The sequence below is a fragment of the Schistocerca americana genome, chromosome 3, assembly GCF_021461395.2.
Source record: "Schistocerca americana isolate TAMUIC-IGC-003095 chromosome 3, iqSchAmer2.1, whole genome shotgun sequence".
Taxonomy (NCBI): domain Eukaryota; kingdom Metazoa; phylum Arthropoda; class Insecta; order Orthoptera; family Acrididae; genus Schistocerca; species Schistocerca americana.
The window spans coordinates 580,867,918-580,890,941 of NC_060121.1; positions in this window are offsets into that span (position 1 = coordinate 580,867,918).

Below are 23,024 nucleotides of genomic sequence, written 5' to 3' on the forward strand. Positions count from 1 at the left end.
TGATACATGGGCGATAAATAGTTTGGACAAGAAGAGAATAGAAGCTTTTCAAATGTGGTGCTACAGAAGAATGCTGACGATTAGATGGGTAGATCACATAACTAACGAGGAGGTATTGAATAGAATTGTGGAGAAGAAGCGTTTGTGGCACAACTTGACTAGAAGAAGGGATCGGTTGGTAGGACATGTTCTGAGGCATGAAGGGATCACTAATTTAGTATGGGAGGGCTGCGTGGAGGGTAAAAATCGTAGAGGGAGACCAAGAGATGAATACACTATGAAAATTCAGAAGGTAGGCTGCAGTACATAATGGGAGATGAAGGAGCTTGCACGGGATAGAGTAGCATGGAGAGCTGCATTAAACCAGTCTCAGGACTGAAGACCACAACAACACACACACCCACACCCACACACACACACACATATATATATATATATATATATATATATATATATATATATATATATGTATATGTATGTATATATATACAGGGTGTTACAATAAGGTACGGCCAAACTTTCAGGAAACATTCCTCACACACAAAGAAAGAAAATATGTTATGTGGACATGTGTCCGGAAACTCTTACTTTCCATGTTAGAGCTAATTTTATTACTTCTCTTCAAATCACATTAATCATGGAATGGAAACACACAGCAACAGAACGTACCAGCGTGACTTCAAACATTTTGTTACAGTAAATGTTCAAAATGTCCTCCTATACCGAGGATACATGCATCCACCCTCCATCGCATGAAATCCCTGATGCTCTGATGCAGCCCTGGAGAGTGGCGTATTGTATCACAGCCGTCCACAATACTAGCACGAAGAGTCTCTACATTTGGTACCTGGGTTTCGTAGACAAATGCCCCGATAAATGAAAGTCAAGAGGGTTGAGGTCAGGAGAGCGTGGAGGCCAAGGAATTGGTCCGCCTCTACCAATCCACCGGTCACCGAATCTGTTGTTGAGAGGCGTATGAACACTTCGACTGAAATGTGCAGGAGCTCCATCGTGTATGAACCACATGTTGTGTCGTACTTGTAATGGCACATGTTCTAGCAGCACAGGTAGAGTATCCCGTATGAAATCATGATAAGGTGCTCCATTGAGCGTAGGTGGAAGAACATGGGGCCCAACCAAGACATCACCAACAATGCCTGCCCAAACGTTCACAGAAATGAGTCGCGTGTCAACACGAGCACCGAAGTGAACATTACCTTCCTTCAATTGGGCCAACTGGCGGTGAATCGAGGAAGTACAGTACATGCTGACGAAACTAAAATGACTCCAACACGGTAATTAAGCGTTTCCAGACACATGTCCACATAACATCTTTTCTTAATTTGTGTGTGGGGAATGTTTCCCGAAAGTTTGGCCGTACCTTTTTGTAACGTGTGTGTGTGCGTGTGCGTGCGTGTGTGTGTGTGTGTGTGTGTGTGTGTGTGTGTGTGTGTGTGTGTGTGTGTGTGTGAACTAAGCTTGCAATAGCCCACCCGGTTAGCCATGCGGTCTAACGCACTGCTTTCCGCGTGGGAAGGTGTGCCGGTCTCCGGCACAGATCCGACCGGCGGATTAGTGTCGAGGTTCGGTGTGCCAGTCAGTCTGTAGATGGGTTTTAGGGCAGTTATCCATCTGCCTCGGTGAATGCGGGATGGTTCGCCTTATTCCGCGTCAGTTGCACTATGTCGGCGATTGCTGCGCAAACGCTTTCTCCACGTACGCATACACCATAATTACTCCACTACGCAAACATTAGGGTTACACTTGTCTGGTGTGGACCAGTAACACTGGGTTCAGTGTGGGGCGGTGCTGGGGAGAGTGTGGACTGCTGTAACCTGTTGTGCGGTTGTGTACCACTGAGGGCTGTGGCAGGGACGAAGCCTTACCGTCGTTTCTAGGTACCCAGTTCCATATAATACAATACAAACTTGCAATAGAGTTTAGCCTGATAAAATTTAGTAACTGTGTGAGTCCTTGAAACCTTCCTCTTTGCACAGTTTCGAGGCTTGATTCCCAGAATGGGGTGGTTGGGGGGGGGGGAAGGGGGGAAGCGCAGGAGGGCATTAAGGGCAAATTTAATGAGAAACGGAAAATTAAGAAGATCCCCAGGGCAGAGCGTCTCAATAAGCAAACGAACTTAAGCGACGAACGACCTTCATCCGCAGCTCTGCACGGAATAGCGGTCTCAATGAGATCGTAGTACAGGGCTCCTCCCAGAACCGTGCCCTCTTTATCTCCCGTCGTCAAGTCGGCTGCTTGGTGAAGCACACCGGGAAAATTATTAGTGGCCGGTCGGATAACATACAATATAGCTAACTAGACCAGCCTACAAAACTATAAACCTGTTATTAGTGTTAGATCAACTAGATATAAATACTGCACCTTTCCAATACTGGACATTCATCAAGTCTACAGAGTCTGCTACAAGATAACCACCTCCCTGTGCAGCTAGGGCTAATGGGCACCACATTAGCTGATCAATGTAATTCTATAACACAATTTAAAAAAAGAAGGAGTTCAACTACTCGACGCACTAATTGCCCTTTCTATCCCAGTAGGACTCCTGTTAGTTCGACCCCTTCACAGATCCACCAAAAAAACAATATCACAAGCAATTCCAAAAAGACCAAAACCAATTACTGTGCCGCAACAGGGATGAATTCCAAGTAATCAGGGGCACGAAAGACACTGAGACGGTGAAAATACCCAGTAAGCGTCGTCCACTGGAGCGACCGACCAACGAACAACTGGTCATTCTCGATGAAATCACAGACAATGGAAATGGTTGCAAGTGAATTGCCAGTTGACAGCTTGTTACCAAGACACTTCGACAGAGAGCATCACAGTGGCCTTGAGCTTTGGCGGCAACGCACTTTCGATGAAATACCAATAGCCATTAGCCTTTAGTCGTTTTCCACACAATCGGCCAACCGTAGCCGCGAACGCTTCAGCTCGGAGCCCCAGCTTCCTCCCAGAGCTGTCCAAACGAGACCTACCCGCCGCGAAACTTCGGCCCACCTGCCGCGGCACGGTGGCAGGGCCACTGGACGACTAGAGGAGATACCAGGCATAGGAAGTCAAGCAGAAGGTAAGTCGATACTAGCCAACATGGCTCGTTCCTCGTGGCTTTTATTCTTACTACAAATTTGCGGAGGGGCTACGGACAATAGCAGAATGTTCCAAGCAAACAACTTTGGTGCACTTATAACATCTAAATTGTCTTTTTCCGTCTTTTTTCTCTCCGCTAGCTGGTGATTTCGCTTTCCTACCCGGATCCAGTGCAACTAATAGATTCATTTAATTCCTTATCCCTTCTAGTTCCTTTCCTAAATTGATTACGAAAGTCCTGTGCCTCATATTAATGTTCGTACGCAGCATCATCCAAATTATTTTTGCATTCCCTACACTTACATCTATCATGGTAAAGAAAATCACCAATGGCCATCACCTGTTTTTTCTCTTCACACTGAATTACCGCTTCTTCTGATCCATAATGTCAATGCCACCCTTTGTGGCGGTGTATGTCATTATAACTTCAGGCTTCTTAACTTGTTGTATTGACACCGTTGGTTTTTTCACGAAGAGAGTTAAGAACCGCAACAACTTTGTTTTTTCTTACGAACACAAGAGGTTGTTGGTAAGGCGGGTACCAGGTTGAGATTCATTGGGAGAGTGCTTAGAAAATGTAGTCCACCAACAAAGGAGGTGGCTTACAAAACACTCGTTCGACCTATACTTCAGTATTGCTCATCAGTGTGGGATCCGTACCAGATCGGTCTGACGGAGGAGATAGAGAGGATCCAAAGAAGAGCGGCGCGTTTCGTCACAGGGTTATTTGGTAACCGTGATAGCGTTACGGAGATGTTTAATAAACTCAAGTGGCAGACTCTGCAAGAGAGGCGCTCTGCATCGCGGTGTAGCTTGCTCGCCAGGTTTCGAGAGGGTGCGTTTCTGGATGAGGTATCGAATATATTGCTTCCCCCTACTTATACCTCCCGAGGAGATCACGAATGTAAAATTAGAGAGATTAGAGCGTGCACGGAGGCTTTCAGACAGTCGTTCTTCCCGCGAACCGTACGCGACTGGAACAGGAAAGGGAGGTAATGACAGTGGCACGTAAAGTGCCCTCCGCCACACACCGTTGGGTGACTTGCGGAGTATAAATGTAGATGTAGATGTAGAAATACGGTTGAAAAGCAAAACTTCACCTCCTTTAGGAGTAATAAAATCGGCTTACTGTTCACCTTTATGTTATCGGACAGTACCGACTAGTGTCAGATATTTTGAGAACAAATAATGAGCTAAATCGAAAGATGTATGATAATGGTCACAGGTGATATAACGTACAGGTGATATAACGACAAGTTAAATCACAAGGGTTTCGAAAACAAGCGGCACGGCTCTGGTTTCTTCCTCCTGTCCCAGATGCACTTCCATCTTCAAGCAGTCGCTTGTTACACTGTCACAAATTGCCCAGATCTTTGTTCCTGCTTTCGTGGGTTGTATTGTCGAAACGGAGAGCGACCTCCCAGTTTGACTAACTGTTCAATCCTCTGCCTCGTGATGACTGGGTGTTGTGTGATGTCCTTAGGTTAGTTAGATTTAAGTAGTTCTAAGTTCTAGGGGACTGATGACCATAGATGTTGACTCCCATAATGCTCAGAGCCATTTGAACTGTTCAATCACGGTCATGCACCATCCCATAATTTAGGAATCTCCAAGCGCAATTTCCCACATCTCAAAACTTCTGTGATTGGCTGCTGATAGTTACTTGACCTATGTTGAGGTCGAGCTGCTGAACTGTCAAAGCGCAGCACTGTCAGAATTGCATGCGAATGGTGGCGACACGTAATTTCATTGAACAGTGGTCGGCCATTCTCTGCGCTCCAAAGCAGACTGATATCTTCGTTTCTTGACTTTTAAACTCCACGCAGGATAAGTACGTCAAGGAACTTTTTCGTTTCATGCATATCTATATCCATCCAGTCCTCGTGCACGATTAGTCCTTCCGTATATGTCCACATCCAAATTTTGTCAATGAGGGGTACACGAAAGAACATCATGAGACAATGTTCTTCTTATCACTCTACCTAATCTGCTCTTTCGGTATATTCTTTTGTTCCGCACACCAGAGTTTCCAGCTTGAGGTGCTGCAGCCCATATTTCATGTCATTTACGAGAAAACAACAAGCTACACTCATCAGAATTTACGCTAAATTATTCTTCTCTATCTTCATAAAGAGATTCTCGTGATCATCATCTTCGTGTATTTCTGAGTTTTCAGTGACATCTATCTCATTATCATCACCACTGTACAATTCACGTACACTAGGTGGGTTTTCAGAATTAGAAGACTGCTCCAACATTTCCCTTATCTCCTCATTTGCTAGTCCTCTGCAACGTTTTCAGTTAGCAGAAAAAACAATTATTTTTAAATACTGCACCAAATGAATCTTGTGCTTATCAAAACGAAGACTGTCGAACACTGAAAGAGTAACACTGTGAGACCACAATTGCAGATGATGTAACAGACGCTGCGCAGATTGACATCTGGTAGGTGAAGAATTGCTTCTAACCGTAGAAGCCTACGAGACCCGTACTGGAGAAAACGTGCTGCAACATAGAGGTAAATTTTCATAATTTTTATCCAGAATTATGACTAGCCTGACAAGTCAGGAAAAGTAATAAAGTTTCATTAAAATAAAACGTATGGTTACTAATAGAGAATACATTAACTATCACGGACGGCCTTCTGACTGCCGATGCTAGGTAAAGGGTTAGGCTTAGCATTACAATTGAGAAATATTTTCTCACCAGACGCTTCTCCCTGTTATTCATAAAGTATCTTCAGTGCACCTTCTGGAAATTGTACTTAATACTTCTCTATATTTACGTGTTAACTGATTAAATTCATTATTCCTGTAAGAGATTCGCCTACAGTTTATTAACGGCGCCTTAGTCTCTTGTATTCACGCTCTGAAGTCCAGCGCTTTATGCTTCATAATTAGCTGAAACCGAAGCCCAAAAACGCCTTGGTTCACATTAACTTCTCGGAAGTTTTCGACTATTAAGAATCCCATTTTGTTCTGCTGCCTTTACGTTTTACCCACTATTGTGAACTTGACAAGGTAAACAGTAAAATGTTTTCGTGTTTTCTGTACTCTGCTCAGTGTTTATGTTTACTTATTAGTTCCTGTGTAGGTTATATTACGATTCTGGTCAATGCAATGTCCTTTTTCAGTTTCTTTGTTGTTTTTGTTGTTGGCCTGTATGTGTATGTCTGTGTTTGTGTGTGTGTGTGTGCGCGCGCGCGCGCGCGCGCGCGCGCGGGATTGTACGTGAGTCTGTGTTGGCGTATTTGAGTATAGATCAGGGAACTCGTGGTAATTGTTCAACAGCAGATATGTGAGGGCAGAGTACAAAGAATATGTGGTGGGTCGGGAGGAGGGGTGTAGGGTAGAGGGATGGGGAGCACCTTAGAAGCTGGCCTTAAGTACAGGGAATGCACCTCGTAGGATATGGTAGTATTAAATGGAAAGAGAGTGGGGAAATCGGAAAGAGCATTAGTATCGTCAAATGCCTTTTAATATTATATGAATGATCTATTCATTTATGAAGCATGTGGTTTGTCTGTCTCTGGTGGTGACTTCATGTAAGTGCTGGTGCGAATGTTTGATGAGAGTCGAATGGGTTTGCTATTTGTTTTTGAGCTGTTACAAGCCCTTGGTATCTGGTGTCAAATGTTCTCCTACTTTTTCCTATGTACATTAATGTACTAAATGTACATGATATAATGTGTAATGTATAGATTCTAGATTTCTCGTATGAAACTGATTTTTATTGACTTTTGAGAGCACTTTTAAGTTTAATTTCAGTTTGGTGATCTTATCTCATGCGTCTTTCCGATATTATTGGATACACTGTGTGTATATTTGTGGTTGGTAGTCAGTGTAGGCCTGTGTTTAGTTTTCTTCTTTGATTACTACTCTGTGTTTCTCCTGATCTTGTGTGTTGTGTGTTTATTTGAGTAGGATTACGTTCTTGCATTGGTAATGGCAAGGTATTTGCTCTTTTCTGGTTCTTGACGTTATGTTCAGCTTCTTTACCAAAATTTCTTTGATTCCTTGCTTTATAGATGTCGCTATTATAGTACTCAACTCTGTTTGGTACTTTCTGTCTGTAGTGGCACTATGATTAGGCAGTAAGATATGTATCTAATTGGTACTTGTATGTATGCCTTTTCTATGACTTAATTCATACCGTATAGTGAACATGTTGCTGTGGGTATTTGGTATCCGTTGATTATATGTTTGTTGTTCTGAACATTGACAGTAACCGAGCGAGGTGGCGCAGTGGTTAGCACACTGGACTCGCATTCGGGAGGACGACGGTTCAATCCCGTCTCCAGCCATCCTGATTTAGGTTTTCCGTGATTTCCCTAAATCGCTTCAGGCAAATGCAGGGATGGTTCCTTTGAAAGGGCCCGGCCGATTTCCTTCCCAATCCTTCCCTAACCCGAGCGTGAGCTCCGTCTCTAATGACCTCGTTGTCGACGGGACGTTAAACACTAACCACCACCACCACCACCATTGACAGTAGTGTCAAAGGAATTTGACTGTCTATTTCGCTCTTTTTCCATTGTAAACTTTGTCTTCTCATGAAGAGAATTATAGATGGATGAAAACAGTTAATTTTACAGCTTTCTTCATCTATCAAGCACAACAATGACATCCATATATGTATTGTAGCACATGTTGTTAACTATTTGGCAATATTTTGTTAAATACAACATATTCTACTCATATTGGGATAATGGCTACAGGGATATGTTAAAAAATTCAGAAGGAAACAGTTATAGGAGTGACGGATTTAGCGTACCTACAGGTCTAGACAGCATTCAGGCAAATGAAACAATAACAAGTCAAATAGAAGAGCGCGAAGGAAGTCCCTTGTTACCCTCAGATCAGAGAGAATGGAGGTGGTAGGAGTAAGCAGAGGGCTTCTGTGATAGGGAGGAACTGGCAGCTGATGAGATGGATACAGAACACATATTTTATTTGATATAGGATATCTCGTAATAGTGTCAGACTTCTACAAAGATTTGTAGAAGCTGCAGACTAACAAGGTAGAGGGAATACGTAACATTCCTTTAGAATATCTATAACTTTAGTGGATTGGAAAGAAACAACGATTAAAGTTATTAGAGTCATGAGACCGCAGCCAGACCATTTAGTTATCAGAAGAATATTAAACACACAACATCGTTGGTATCAAGGACATATTAATGCAAGAACTACCACGCATTTAGCTTAACAGCTCATGCATCCAAGTTGCTGGCAAGAATGATAAAAAATAAAAGGTACAAATGTGTGAGATGAATATTGGAGAACAGTTAGTTGATTATAGCTGTTTTTAGGAAACGTGAAAGAACCAGTTAGACATTCCTAAGGAATGTACCACTTGGTAGTTGAAGTAAGAAACACCTTTGTTTTATTTGTAAGTCTTGTAAAATAGTGCGATAACGTACATTAGTGCAAAATATTTGAAATATGTGAAATTCTCAGGTAAGTGGGTATACACTGTTGGAAAACCGAATATTATTCAGTATGTATAAGAACCAAGTGGTAACAATAAGAGTGGAAAACCAAGAGAGAATGGTTCTGATTACAAATAAAGGAACTTTGCTCCCTTCGAAGCAAGGAAACGTGAGACTGAGGATGCAAGAAGCGGACTATCACAGACAAAGAAGGCAGTCCTATGTAAAACAAGCCTAGAATTAATATGGAGTCATAATTCTAAACCGAGCGAGGTGGCGCCGTGGTTAGACACTGTACTCGCATTCGGGAGGACGACAGCTCAATCACGCGTCCGGCCATGCTGATTTAGGTTTTCCGTGATTTCCCTAAATCACTCCAAGCAAATGCCGGGATGGTTCCTCTGAAAGGGCTCGGCCGACTTCCCTCCCCATCCTTCCTTAATCCGATGAGACCGATGACCACGCTGCCTGGTCTCCTTCCCCAAACAACCAACCATAATTCTAAGGCCCTACGTCTGGCATTTGCGGCCGAAGACTTCCGGCATAAGAAGTCAGTCTAATTCCGCCAACGGCCTTGTCAAAGAGGGCAGAGGAGCGGAGGGGTGGGAAATTACCACTAAAGGCGGAAGAATCAGCAATGGTCAACGACATGAGGATGCAGAAGGCAATGGAAACCACTGCATTAAAGACACGTAACGTGTATCCACAGGACATGTGACCTCTAATTGAAGAAGTGTCATGATGATCTCTCCATTGGCAAAAGATTCCGGAATAGTTCCCCATTCGGATCTCCGGAAGGGGACTGCCAAGGGGGAAGTTACCATGAGAAAAAGATTGAATAATCTGCGAAAGGATAACGTTCTACGAGTCGGGGCGTGGAATGTCAGAAGCTTGAACGTGGTAGGGAAACTAGAAAATCTGAAAAGGGAAATGCAAAGGCTCAATCTAGATATAGTAGGGGTCAGTGAAGTGAAGTGCAAGGACGACAAGGATTTCTGGTCAGATGAGTATCGGGTAATATCAACAGCAGTAGAAAATGGTAAAACAGGTGTAGGATTCGTTAGGAATAGGAAGGTAGGGCGGAGGGTGTGTTACTGTGAACAGTTCAGTGACCGGGTTGTTCTAATCAGAATCGACAGCAGACCAACACCGACAACAATAGTTCAGATATACATGCCGACGTCGCAAGCTGAAGATGAACAGATAGAGAAAGTGTATGAGGATATAGAAAGGGTGATGCAGTATGTAAAGGGGGACGAAAATCTAATAGTCATGGGCGACTGGAATGCAGTTGTAGGGGAAGGAGTAGAAGATAAGGTTACAGGAGAATATGGGCTTAGGACAAGGAATGAAAGAGGAGAAAGACTAATTGAGTGCTGTAACAAGTTTCAGCTAGTAAATGCGAATACCCTGTTCAAGAATCACAAGAGGAGGAGATATACTTGGAAAAGTCCGGTAGATATGGGGAGATTTCAATTAGATTACATCATGGTCAGACAGAGATTCCGACATCAGATACTGGATTGTAAGGCGTACCCAGGAGCAGACATAGACTCAGATCACAATATAGTAGTGATGAAGAGTAGGCTGAAGTTCAAGACATTAGTCAGGAAGAATCAATACGCAAAGAAGTTGGATATGGAAGTACTAAGGAATGACGAGATACGTTTGAAGTTCTCTAACGCTATATACACAGCAATAAGGAATAGCGCAGTATGCAATACAGTTGAAGAGGAATGGACATCTCTAAAAAGGGCCATCACAGAAGTTGGGAAGGAAAACATAGGTACAAAGAAGGTAGCTGCGAAGAAACCATGGGGAACAGAAGAAATACTTCAGTTGATTGATGAAAGGAGGAAGTACAAACATGTTCCGGGAAAATCAGGAATACAGAATTACAAGTCGCTGAGGAATGAAATAAATAGGAAGTGCTGGGAAGCTAAGACGAAATGGCTGCAGGAAAAATGTGAAGACATCAAAAAAGATATGATTGTCGGAAGGACAGACTCAGCATACTGAAAAGTCAAAACAACCTTTGGTGACATTAAAAGCGGCGGTGGTAACATTAAGAGTGCAACGGGAATTCCACTGTTAAATGCAGAGGAGTGAGCAAATAGGTGGATAGAATACATTGAAAGCCTCTATGAGGGTGAAGATTTGTCTGATGTGATAGGAGAAGAAACAGGAGTCGATTTAGAAGAGATAGGGGATCCAGTATTAGAATAGGAATTTAAAAGAGCTTTGGAGGACTTACGGTCAAATAAGGCAGAAGGGACAGATAACATCCCATCAGAGTTTCTAAAATCATTGGGGGAAGTGACAACAAAACGACTATTCACGTTGGTGTGTAGAATATATGAGTCTGGCGACATACCATCTGACTTTCGGAAAAGCGTCATCCACACAATTAAGAAGACGGCAAGAGCTGACAAGTGCGAGAATTATCGCACAATCAGTTTAACAGCTCATGCATCGAAGCTGCTTACAAGAATAATATACAGAAGAATGGAAAAGAAAATTGAGAATGCGCTAGATGACGATCAGTTTGGCTTTAGGAAAAGTAAAGGGACGAGAGAGGCAATTCTGACGTTACGGCTAATAATGGAAGCAAAGCTAAAGAAAAATCAAGACAATTTCGTAGGATTTGTCGACCTGGAAAAAGCGTTCGACAATATAAAATGAGCAAGCTGCTAGAGATTCTGAAAAAAGTGGGGGTAAGCTATAGGGAGAGACGGGTCATATACAATATGTACAACAACCAAGAGGGAATAATAAGAGTGGACGATCAAGAACGAAGTGCTCGTATTAAGAAGGGTGTAAGACAAGGCTGTAGCCTTTCGCCCCTACTCTTCAGTCTGTACATCGAGGAAGCAATGATGGAAATAAAAGAAAGTTTCAGGAGTGGCATTAAAATACAAGGTGAAAGGATATCAATGATACGATTCGCTAATGACATTGCTATCCTGAGTGAAAGTGAAGAAGAATTAAATGATCTGCTGAACGGAATGAACAGTCTAATGAGTACACAGTGTGGTTTGAGAGTAAATCGGAGAAAGACGTAGGTAATGAGATGTAGTAATGAGAACAGCGAGAAACTTAACATCAGGATTGATGGTCACTAGTCAATGAAGTTTCAGGGAGAGCATAAGGGAACAATTGACAGGAATGGGGGAAAGAAATACAGTAGAAGAAGAATGGGTAGCTCTGAGGGATGAAGTAGTGAAGGCAGCAGAGGATCAAGTAGGTAAAAAGATGAGGGCTAATAGAAATCCTTGGGTAACAGAAGAAATATTGAATTTAATTGATGACAGGAGAAAATATAAAAATGCAGTAAATGAAGCAGGCAAAAAGGAATACAAACGTCTCAAAAATGAGATTGACAGGAAGTGCAAAATGGCTAAGCAGGGATGGCTAGAGTACAAATGTAAGTATGCAGAGGCTTGTCTCACTAGGGGTAAGATAGGTACTGCCTACAGGAAAATTAAAGAGGCCTTTGGAGAGAAGAGAACCACTTGTATGAATATCAAGGGCTCAGATGGCAACCCAGTTCTAAGCAAAGAAAGGAAGGCAGAAAGGTGGAAGGAGTATATAGAGGGTTTATACAAGGGCGATGTACTTGAGGACAATATTATGGAAATGGAAGAGGGTGTAGATGAAGATGAAATGGGAGATAAGATGCTGCGTGAAGAGTTTGACAGAGCACTGAAAGACCTGAGTCGAAACAAGGCCCCGGGAGTAGAGAACATTCCATTAGAACTACTGATGGCCTTGGGAGAGCCAGTCATTACAAAACTCTACCATCTGGTGAGCAAGATGTATGGCACAGGGGAAATACCCACAGACTTCAAGAAGAATATAATAATTCCAATCCCAAAGAAAGCAGGTGTTGACAGATGTGAAAATTACAGAACTATCAGTTTAATAAGTCACAGCTGCAAAATACTAACGCGAATTCTTTACAGACGAATGGAAAAACTGGTAGAAGCGGACCTCGGGGAATACGTGAGGCAATACTAACCTTACGACTTATCTTAGAAGAAAGATTAAGAAAAGGCAAACCTACGTTTCTAGCATTTGTAGACTTAGAGAAAACTTTTGACAACGTTAACTGGAATACTCTCTTTCAAATTCTGAAGGTGGCAGGGGTAAAATACAGGGAGGGAAAGGCTATTTACAATTTGTACAGAAACCAGATGGCAGTTATAGGAGTCGAGGGGCATGAAATGGAATCAGTGGTTGGGAAAGAAGTGAGAAAGGGTTGTAGCCTCTCCCCGATGTTATTCAATCTGTATATTGAGCAAGCAGTAAAGGAAACAAAAGAAAAATTCGGAGTAGGTATTAAAATTCATGGAGAAGAAGTAAAAACTTTGAGGTTTGCCGATGACATTGTAATTCTATCAGAGACAGGAAAGGACTTGGAAGAGCAGTTGAACGGAATGGACAGTGTCTTGAAAGGAGGATATAAGATGAACATCAACAAAAGCAAAACGAGGATAATGGAATGTAGTCAAATTAAATCGGGTGATGCTGAGGGGATTAGATTAGGAAATGAGACACTTCAAGTAGTAAAGTAGTTTTGCTATTTAGGTAGTAAAATAACTGATGATGGTCGTTGTAGAGAGGATATAAAATGTAGACTGGCAATGGCAAGGAAATCGTTTCTGAAGAAGAGAAATTTGTTAACATTGAGTATAGATTTAAGTGTCAGGAAGTCGTTTCTGAAAGTATTTGTATGGAGTGTAGCCATGTATGGAAGTGAAACATGGACGATAACCAGTTTGAACAAGAGGAGAATAGGAGGTTTCGAAATGTGGTGCTACAGAAGAACGCTGAAGATAAGGTGGGTAGATCACGTAACTAATGAATAGATATTGAATAGGATTGGGGAGAAGAGAAGTTTGTGGCACAACTTGACTAGAAGAAGGGATCGGTTGGTAGGACTTGTTTTGAGGCATCAAGGGATCACAAATTTAGCATTGGAGGGCAGCGTGGAGGGTAAAAATCGTAGAGGGAGACCAAGAGATCAATACACTAAGCAGATTCAGATGGATGTAGGTTGCAGTAAGTACTGCGACATGAAGAAGCTTGCACAGGATAGAGTAGCATGGAGAGCTGCATCAAACCAGTCTCAGGACTGAAGACCACAACAACAGTCAATGAAGTTAAGGAATTCTGCTACCTTGGCATTAAAATAACCAATGACGGACGGAGCAAGGATGACATCAAAAGCAGACTCGCTATGGCAAAAAAGGCATTTCTGGCCAAGAGAAGTCTACTAATATCAAATACAGGCCTTAATTTGAGGAAGAAATTTTTGAGTATGTACGTCTGGAGTACAGCATTGTATGGTAGTGAAACATGGACTGTGGGAAAACCGGAACAGAAGAGAATCGAAGCATTTGAGATGTGGTGCTACAGACGAATGTTGAAAATTAGGTGGACTGATACGGTAAGAAATGAGGAGGTTGTACACAGAATCGGAGAGGAAAGGTATATGTGGAAAACATTGATAAGTAGAAGGGACAGGATGATAGGACATCTGCTAAGACATGAGGGAATGACTTCCATGGTACTAGAGGGAACTGTAGAGGGCAAAAACTGTAGAGGAAGACAGAGATTGGAATACGTCAAGCAAATAATTGAGGACATAGGTTGCAAGTGCTACTCTGAGATGAAGAGGTTAGCACAGGAAAGGAATTTGTGGCTCGCCGCATCAAACCAGTCAGTAGACTGATGAAAAAAAAAAAAAGTCTGGGGTATAGCCTTGTATGGAAGTTAGTTATGGACTGTGGGAATACGAGAAAAGAAGAAAGTCAAACTGTATGGGACGTGGTATTGCAGAAGTATAGTGACAGTTAAGTTGGCTGACGATGTAAAGTACGGGGTGGTTCCCCAGAGTATAAGACAGTAATAAGAAAAACAGTAACTGGTAGAAAGAATATGACGCTGGGACATCAGGGAATATGTTCCGTGGTTCTGTTAGGAGTAGGCGAGAGCAGAACATGTAGTGGTATTAAGAGACAGAAATATATACAACAAATTAGCAAAGACATTGGGTGTAATTACTACTGTGAGAAGAATTGGACTGAACAGGAGAAGAGAACGCAATGGGCCACATCCAGACACACGGGATACTGAAGACTCACCCATTTTTCATTCCACCGAAAGTAATTTTTAATTTCTCATTACCTGAGTCTGTCCTTCAGACGACAATTTCCTTTTCGATATCTTCGAACTTTCCTTCTAGCGATTTCGCCTTGTTCTTGCTATTTATATCATTCCTAAAAGACTTTCACTGTCGCATCCCTGTCCTGATCAACATAGTAATTTCTTTTGATACCTCGAATGGCGCAGTTTAGGGATCTCTGTTTCTAGGACTGAACTGGGTTGTGGGGGATTCCCTGTTACCTTAACTGCAGCCTGACATAAGTCTAAACACATATCGTCATTTCTTAATAATTTCGTACCGAATTCTTAAGAAAAGATATAAAGGAGAAAGAACTGTTTAGTCCTGATAGTTCTCCTAAATTTTAGCCAACTTTTGGTCATTAGTAACTTGTTGTATGAGTTTATATCTGCTCCCTGACACACCTCACGATCCAATATCTAATTCCAAAATCTCTTTAAAATCGCTGTGTAATTGAGCTGGCCATGTATAAGCCTTCTGGTAACTAAACTTTTATTGATAAGGCAGTCTTGCGAAGGGATGCCCAATAAAAGCTACCTGAGGCTGTGACTTCTTAACTCCCTCCTATATTGGAAGAATCTGGCACAACTAAGAATCTTCCTCCGTAAATTTGAAGTTAATTTTAATGCACTAACATGGAGTCGCTATATTATTTGTGTGACTTTGAAAGCGTAAAAGCATAAAAGTCTCCGCTAAACACCTCCTGCCTTCTTTCCTAAGAGGGTGCTTGGTAAGTTTCCGTGCCTATGGATGTATTCTGTATTTTTAAATCACAAAGTCTGATTAAATTTTGGTATTATTCAGTAGCTAATTACGGGAAATATAGTTTGTAACTGTTTTAGAGAGCATGGGCACAGCGATTCTAATTGGTAAATACTGCAGGCGTCCTCCAAAGTTTTTTGTATATAAACTCGAGTAGCCCCAAATGATTTGTAATGAAAGCAATAAATCCCATTTACTACCACTGATTATATTTTTTTGGTATTGGAAATGGCACATTATCTACTTCCCACAAATAGTTGTACTTTTAAGCCGAAACATTACTAAAAATCGTAGAAAATGCGAGATTAAGATTACTCCGTGAACCAAAAATGTCATACCATCAGACAGTTATTGCAACAACTTCCACCCATATCATATGTGCAAATACCATTGCATCACTTCAGTTTTGGTGTTGAAACATTTAATGTGAGGGTTCACTGTGTCAAATACTATGTAAAGGCCCAAAACCATTGAATTAACTGCATTTTTCCAGTAGCTGGCAGTAATTTTACCTGCTTAGCATAATAATCTCTCCAGTACCTGTTTTCTGCAATTGTATATTTGGTCAGCTTAGTTTTGACACCTTGTTCCTTTAATGACTAACAAGTCTCTCTGCATGTAATTACTTGGCCACTTGTATATTGTAATTATTTTCACACGAAAATTCCATCAGCGCACTTCTCTTAGAGTTAAAAATCGTGTTTTAAGCACAAATTTGATAGACATATCTGTACGCACATGGGTCAGAATCTGATATATTTCGTGGGTGTACACATACTTGTCAGTATGATGTACTGGTACCTCTGACAAAAAGTGACTAAAATAACGTTTTAAGTCGTCTACGTTTTAAAAAGACATCCCCTTGATGGTCACAGTATCAGAAACTATTCTTTTAGAAAATAAACACTATATTACACACATATATATTTTCATGTCTAAATAGCTAGATATGTGGTTAAAACATACACAATAAACAGACTTGTAAGGCATAAAGAAGACAATGGGGCAAAATTTACCCGACTGAGCTTATAATTGCTGAATATCATACTGGCCAAAATACTGTGCTATGTATATCATAAAGCAGTAGGTAGTGTGATGCTTTAGGCAGAATAGGTGACAAACCCAGCATTGCCCAGCTATTCGTTCCACCAATTTTCTAGTAGAATAATACAGTTTCTGTGTGCTGTATGTAGCTGCTTTGTGTATCTAATACGTGATTCTGCTAACGTCCCTGTGGCACAACAGCAATGACACAGGGATTAGGACTTCACAGCTAAAAGTTGTCAAAAGCGCTTTCAGATGTAAGGGATTTTATAAAGCAGACTTGGCTGTATGTGTGTCTTAGTTGTAAGGAATAAACCTCATACATCATACATCATTTTTCATGCATGTCGGTATTTATGATATCTGACGCCATATAGTGACATATTAGCGCAGGTGCATGTAGTGGCACATGTGGATACTGCCTGAAATATTTATTGTGAATCGAGTTAGCACCACAGAAGTAATAAATTAAATATCATTCATTAAGTGGCTGTTTTCACACATGATGTATCTCCCAAAATTTGATAGGTATCTATGTCTTACCCCCAGAATGATTGTCACCTGACAGTAAGAGGTATGTGTACCAAGTGTGCTAGTGTAAGTTGTCGCCAGCATGCTGCTCGGCAAAGGTGTAGTTCGAACATCTACAGTAGGTGCTGGATCACGTGCACCTATTACAAGAGAGGCCAGAGACAGACTAACAAGCTACAAGCCACCAATGCCCTCTCGGCAGCAGTATTCAGGGCTCCGGCGCTACTTGGAAGGCCTCACAAGCTTAGTCATTTAGTCCCTCGGTCACTCACTCTCTAACTTGCATTTCAGTTTGGCGTCTGTCATTCATTTGCACACTGGGCTTAGGCTATGACAGTACATAGTGACCCGAGTAGTGTTTATAGCGTGACTTGTACTTCACCAGCAGTGAGGCTAATGTGGACTATTATTGAAGAGTTTTGTACCACAGGACATGGACTCTGTTAAAATTAAGTAGCAGCTATCTGTTCATGTAAATAAAGGACTGTATTAATGCTTATGTGCATTTGTGTTGTAGAAAGAGACAGCGGCTATCCAGAATAACATCCTCTCCCTTGCTTTCACAGTACAAGACTCTACACTAAGTCTGGCTGAATTCAGTACAGTGGTTCTGGAGGAGATTTGGAACATACACGCAAATGTACATAAATACATCGTTTTAATATACATGACACGGCCAAATAAAACATAATAGCAATTTAAAAAGAAAAACAAAGCCAACGGAACGTGGAACAGCTAGGCAAAGTTCAGGATAAACAACTTTCGCACTTTAGTAACACACTTTATCTAACCAACAGCCAAAATTTTTCAACTGAAAATTTCCCATTGGCTTAAGAAATACAATTTAGTTAAAAACAAATAACCTAACGCATCTCAAGATATTGGTGGAGGTTCACAGTTACCCAACTCTCAAAAGAAATGTTTAACCATCACATGTACATCTTTCTGCCACTTAAAAAGCAACAGTTAAAAAAATTCCAACCATATAAGAAAAACAACCATTTTAGGGACTGGCCACTCATACATTCAAGACAAGTTTCAAATTGTGTATGCCCGCTTTAAAATATTAAAGTTTTCATGATGCCACCATACTTGATAAAATATTACAACTTCATTCAGTTAAACGCAAGAAAAATGTTAAAATCTTGATGTTTTGACAAAAGGAAGGAGGAAAAAAAATTGAGATCCTCAGCCAAGCTACACCTTCAAAGCAAGCGTTCAACAATGTGTAACGCTTTACATAACTGTGGATTGGTTGAGTCGTCTGTCGAGCAGACATCACTCGGTTGTTGCAGGTGCAGGCATCCTTCCACCCCCGTCACACCAGAGTCGTCTCCTACAAAGCGTGGCCCTCCCGCTGGCCAAACTAAAACACTTTAAGGCGTTTGTTGACGGCTGGTTCCATACCACTAGTCAAGAAGTGGTTCTCATGGGAGAGAACTACGAGTCCAGTGCGAAACAGCACCGTACCTCTGTAAAACCACAAACAGTATGGAAATGCCAAGCTACTAGGTTGTCAAAGGCAATAGGCAGAAACCAAGGCAATCAACTCGAAGTAGTCGTATCGAACCAAAACCCCACAAGATGTTATCGAAACCCAGAATCACTCAAGAGGTGGCTGACAGCTGCAAAGGTTAAACCAAACAGTAGGCCAACGTAAGTCAACTCGGAGGAGGCAGAAACCTGTACAGTCCATGGGTGGAGTTAATGATACACACCCATTACCCGCAAAATGTCTGGAAGTAGCCACAATAGAACCAGATGGGACTTCCGATTTTTTGGATAAATATAACACAACTGCCAGCAAAGCAACACTATCCGGGAGTATTTCTTCCAGGAATACACGTAAACAAACAGTTAAGCCCATAAATCCAGACGCTAACTAGGATCAAATACATGTCTGGGATCGCAGCACTACGTTAATTCAAGGTCACTAAGTGGTGGAAAAACAACCAGGGAGGGCGAAGATCCACTTGCACTGGACGCCAACTCCTATGACACTCTCGTTCTGAAAAACGATGGGGCCGTCTCCTGTCTGTGTTGGCGGTCGCGTCCAAACTCCTCCAGCCACTTCCGTCTGCCCCAACATGCTCCACCCGACTACCCTGCATCGATCGCTGTACTGCCGACAGCGCCCTCTCACGGCCACCGTCGCTGAAATCGAGCTGCCAACGCGAGGCCAGCGCTTCTACCAGAGCAAGAACTTTCCAGAAGCGAAGAAATGAAGGGCAATCAGAACCTGGGAATTAGAAGGAAGCTTAGCAGGTGTGTGTGTGTGTTTTACTGAAGTATTTTATATGTATAAACACTGCAATTTACACTCTTTTATGTAAGAATTACTAGCATTTATCAATAGGTCATTCAGATACTTTTCAACACAGTCAAGATGACACACTGGTATTAAATTGTCATCATCTGTTCCATTTTAATGTGCACTAAAATACGCGCTGTGATTGGCAGTTTCTGTTTTACTGCTGCTAGCTGTTGGATGGGAGAGTAGGCAGAGGGGAGGGGGAGGGGTATGATGACGTAATTGACAGGTGTGGCCTGTAACCTGATGGGTGTGACGCCACTGATAATGAGGGTGTGGCTTGCGAAATGGTGGGTATTGGTCAAATAGCTTTCATGTGTGAAATGGTGTGGCATTATGAAAACCTGTAATCCGTTGAATTACAGGTCCTAATCTCTAACGTATACTATATTCTAACAATATGAAGTACCTCGAAGAAAACAATTTATTGACACGTAGTCAGCACGGATTCAGAAAATATCGTACTTTCGAAACTCCACTAGCTCTTTATACTTATGGAGTAATGACTGGTATCGAAAGGGGATGTCAAATTGATTCCATATTTTTAGATTTAAAGAAGGCTTTGGGCACCATCCCTCACAAGCGTCTTCTAATCAATCTGCGTGCCTATGGATCAAAGCCTCAGCAGTGCGACTGGATTCGTGATTTCCTGTCAGAAAGGTCACAGTTGGTAGTAGCAGACGGAAAGTCATCGAGTAGAACAGAAGTAATATCCCTCGTTCCCCAGGGAAGTGTTATAGGCCCTCTATTGTTCCTGATCTATATTAACGACATAGGATACAATTTCAGTAGCCATCTTAGATCGTTTTCATATGATGCTGTGATTTACCACCTTGTAAAGTCATCAGATGATCAAAGCGAATTGCAAAATGATTTATATATCTGTGTAGTGTGAAAAATGACAACTGATGCTGAATATAGAAAAGTGCGAGGATTCACGTGAGTACTAAAAGAAATCCGCTAAATATCGATTACGCGATAAGTCACACAATTCTGGAGGCTGTAAATTCAACTAAATACTTAGGGATTACAATTATAAATACCCTAAATTGGAACGATCACATAGATAATGTTGTGGGTAGAGCCAACCAAAGAGTGCGATTCATTGGCAGAACACTTAGGACGTACAACAGGTCTGCTAAAGAGACTACTTACACCACGCTTGTCCGCCCTAATCTGTAAGTATTGCTGTGCGGTGTGGGATCCGCATCAGATGGGACTGACAGATTACATCGAGAAAGTACAAAGAAGGGCAGCTCGTTTTGTATTACGGCGAAGCAGGGGATATAGTGCCACAGACATGATTCGTGATTTGGAGTGGCAGTCATTAAAACACAGGCGTTTTTCGTTGCGACTGGATGTTCTCATGAAATTTCTGCCACCAGTTTTCTCCTCCGATTGCGAAAACATTCTGTTGGCGTCCAGCTACATAGGGAGAAATGATCGTCACGACAAAATAACACAAATCAAAGTTTGCACAGAAAAATTTAATTTCTCGTTTTTCCCGCGTGCCGTTCGAGAGTGAAACGGTAGATATACAGCTTGAAAGTGATTCATTGAACCCTCTGCCAGGCACATTATTGTGAATAGAAGAGTAATCACGTAGATGTAGATGTAGATGCTGGGCTGCCATAGATACACTAGCCTAGAGGGAAGTGCATCTAGAAACACTTAATGTTTGTTGTCGGTACTGCAGTGGAGTGAAATGAGCGCTAGACACTGCCACTAGCAGTTTCCCCCATAATACATGGTATCTGTCGTTGTTGGACTTGAGGTCATGTTGAATGCATTATTTATTAAAAAAAAATGCTTTCTAAGCATTATTGTGTTGTGTAATTTAACAAAGCTCTTTCTAAATTAATGTTAACCCTTTAGGTATTGAATCTTATGATGACTAAATGCTACATATATATTTTTGGAATTGATTGTATAACATGTGAACACTTAAGCCAAACTTCATCATTAGTGCACCATCTTGTACCTAGAAGCAAAAGACAGTCTTTAACTGCGGAAAATGCAATACTAGCAAATGAATTGAGTTACTCTAACGTCAAGAATTTTACCTGTCTTGCAAATGGAAATTTGTGTTACACTTCAATACCTTCGATTTAATTTGTAACTGGTTATCGATAATACTTCACTTACTTTGATTTCACTATCTGATTATTGGTGTGTAGTATTGTAATAATATAACAGATAAGTACTGGCAAGATTTTCTCGCTTGTAATGTCCTTAAGTTTCAGTACAATATTTGATCCTAGGTACGTGACCAAGTTGTACCTAGGAACATGTTATCGTATTTGGAAAGAACTTATAATTTTCCGTAAAAGTTTTAGTAATTTAAGAGAGAAACTGCAGCACTTAAAAATGAATACCATCAATTAAAAATAGAAAAAAAAATTGGAATTTGTGTTTCAGGGTGGGCTGCTGGCGAAACAAGTGAAAATTTATAACACTCTCCCCTACTATTGTGCTTCAATATGATCAGCAGTTAGTTTCTGTAAAACTGTATTTGATGCCTTTGTTATACTGTTGTGGCCTCTTTTTCTTACCCATCAGACTTTCTCTTACTCTTTGACTTCTGTTTTGTGAACTGCTATCAGTAATATTATTTTCATACACAAATTCGCGTTCGGTCGCCGCAACGCTTGCAACGCTGCGTCAGACAAGCGCCTCTCTCAAAGCTTTTTTTTTTTTTTTCTCAGTGCGGCTATCTATCGTTTCCGCATCCGCAGTACTGTGACTATCTGCTAATTTGCTAGGCTATTCTATCGGCTGCTCGTCCTATAAGCGGCTTGGCGCAGACAAATTGCAATGAAGCCAACTTACCCCAATGATAAAAGTTTTAATAAAATGGCTCGAGAAGGAAATGTGGGCTGTGACGGAAATGTCACGATCCACGCTTGTCTCCAGACTTTTTCCAAGTAAATCACCTCTGGTTGTGCTTGTTGAACAGTGGATTTACTACTAAGTCCTGAAAGTTATTTCAGAACACAACGACTATTACTCCTACCTCATGTGTATATCTTTGTTCTTCCCTTCTATTTTCCCCCTGTTAGTCTTTCTTCAGAACTAAAAGATTGTCAGTTATCTTTTTCTACCGAGATACCGTTTCAGTTCCCCCATTTGTTCACTCAATATCTTCATGCTGTCCTTCACGTCTTGGTGTGTAAACGTGAACAGTTTTTGTTTAATGTGTATCCTTTTGAGGATAATCTAGTTACCAAATGATTGACGGAAAATTTGCTTTTCTCAATTTTCCTATTCATGTTCAGTTCACTGAAGACACAGTACCTGACGGCACTAATTGGTAATCAACTAAAATCAGCCAAAAATTTAAAAGCGTCTGTTCTTTTCATTTCTACACAAGTTATAGGAAGGAATTTGGCAGCCTTCTTGCAGTAGTCTGTGCCTGGAGAAAAACAATTTTTCCATCAATGGTCGTTGGAGAGATGCCCATGTTTGTAGGAATGTATCTTTTATTATGGTTACCCACTGCTGAAAGTCTTCTGTTAAAAATAAACATGAATTTCACACAGTTCTTGTCTAGCTCAGCTCATTGCTTAAAAAAAAAGAGATATCAACGTCCAGCAATTAGCTCTTTACCAAAATCTTCAGTTCCTACAACATTCCTTGTTTAGTTATACAGATGT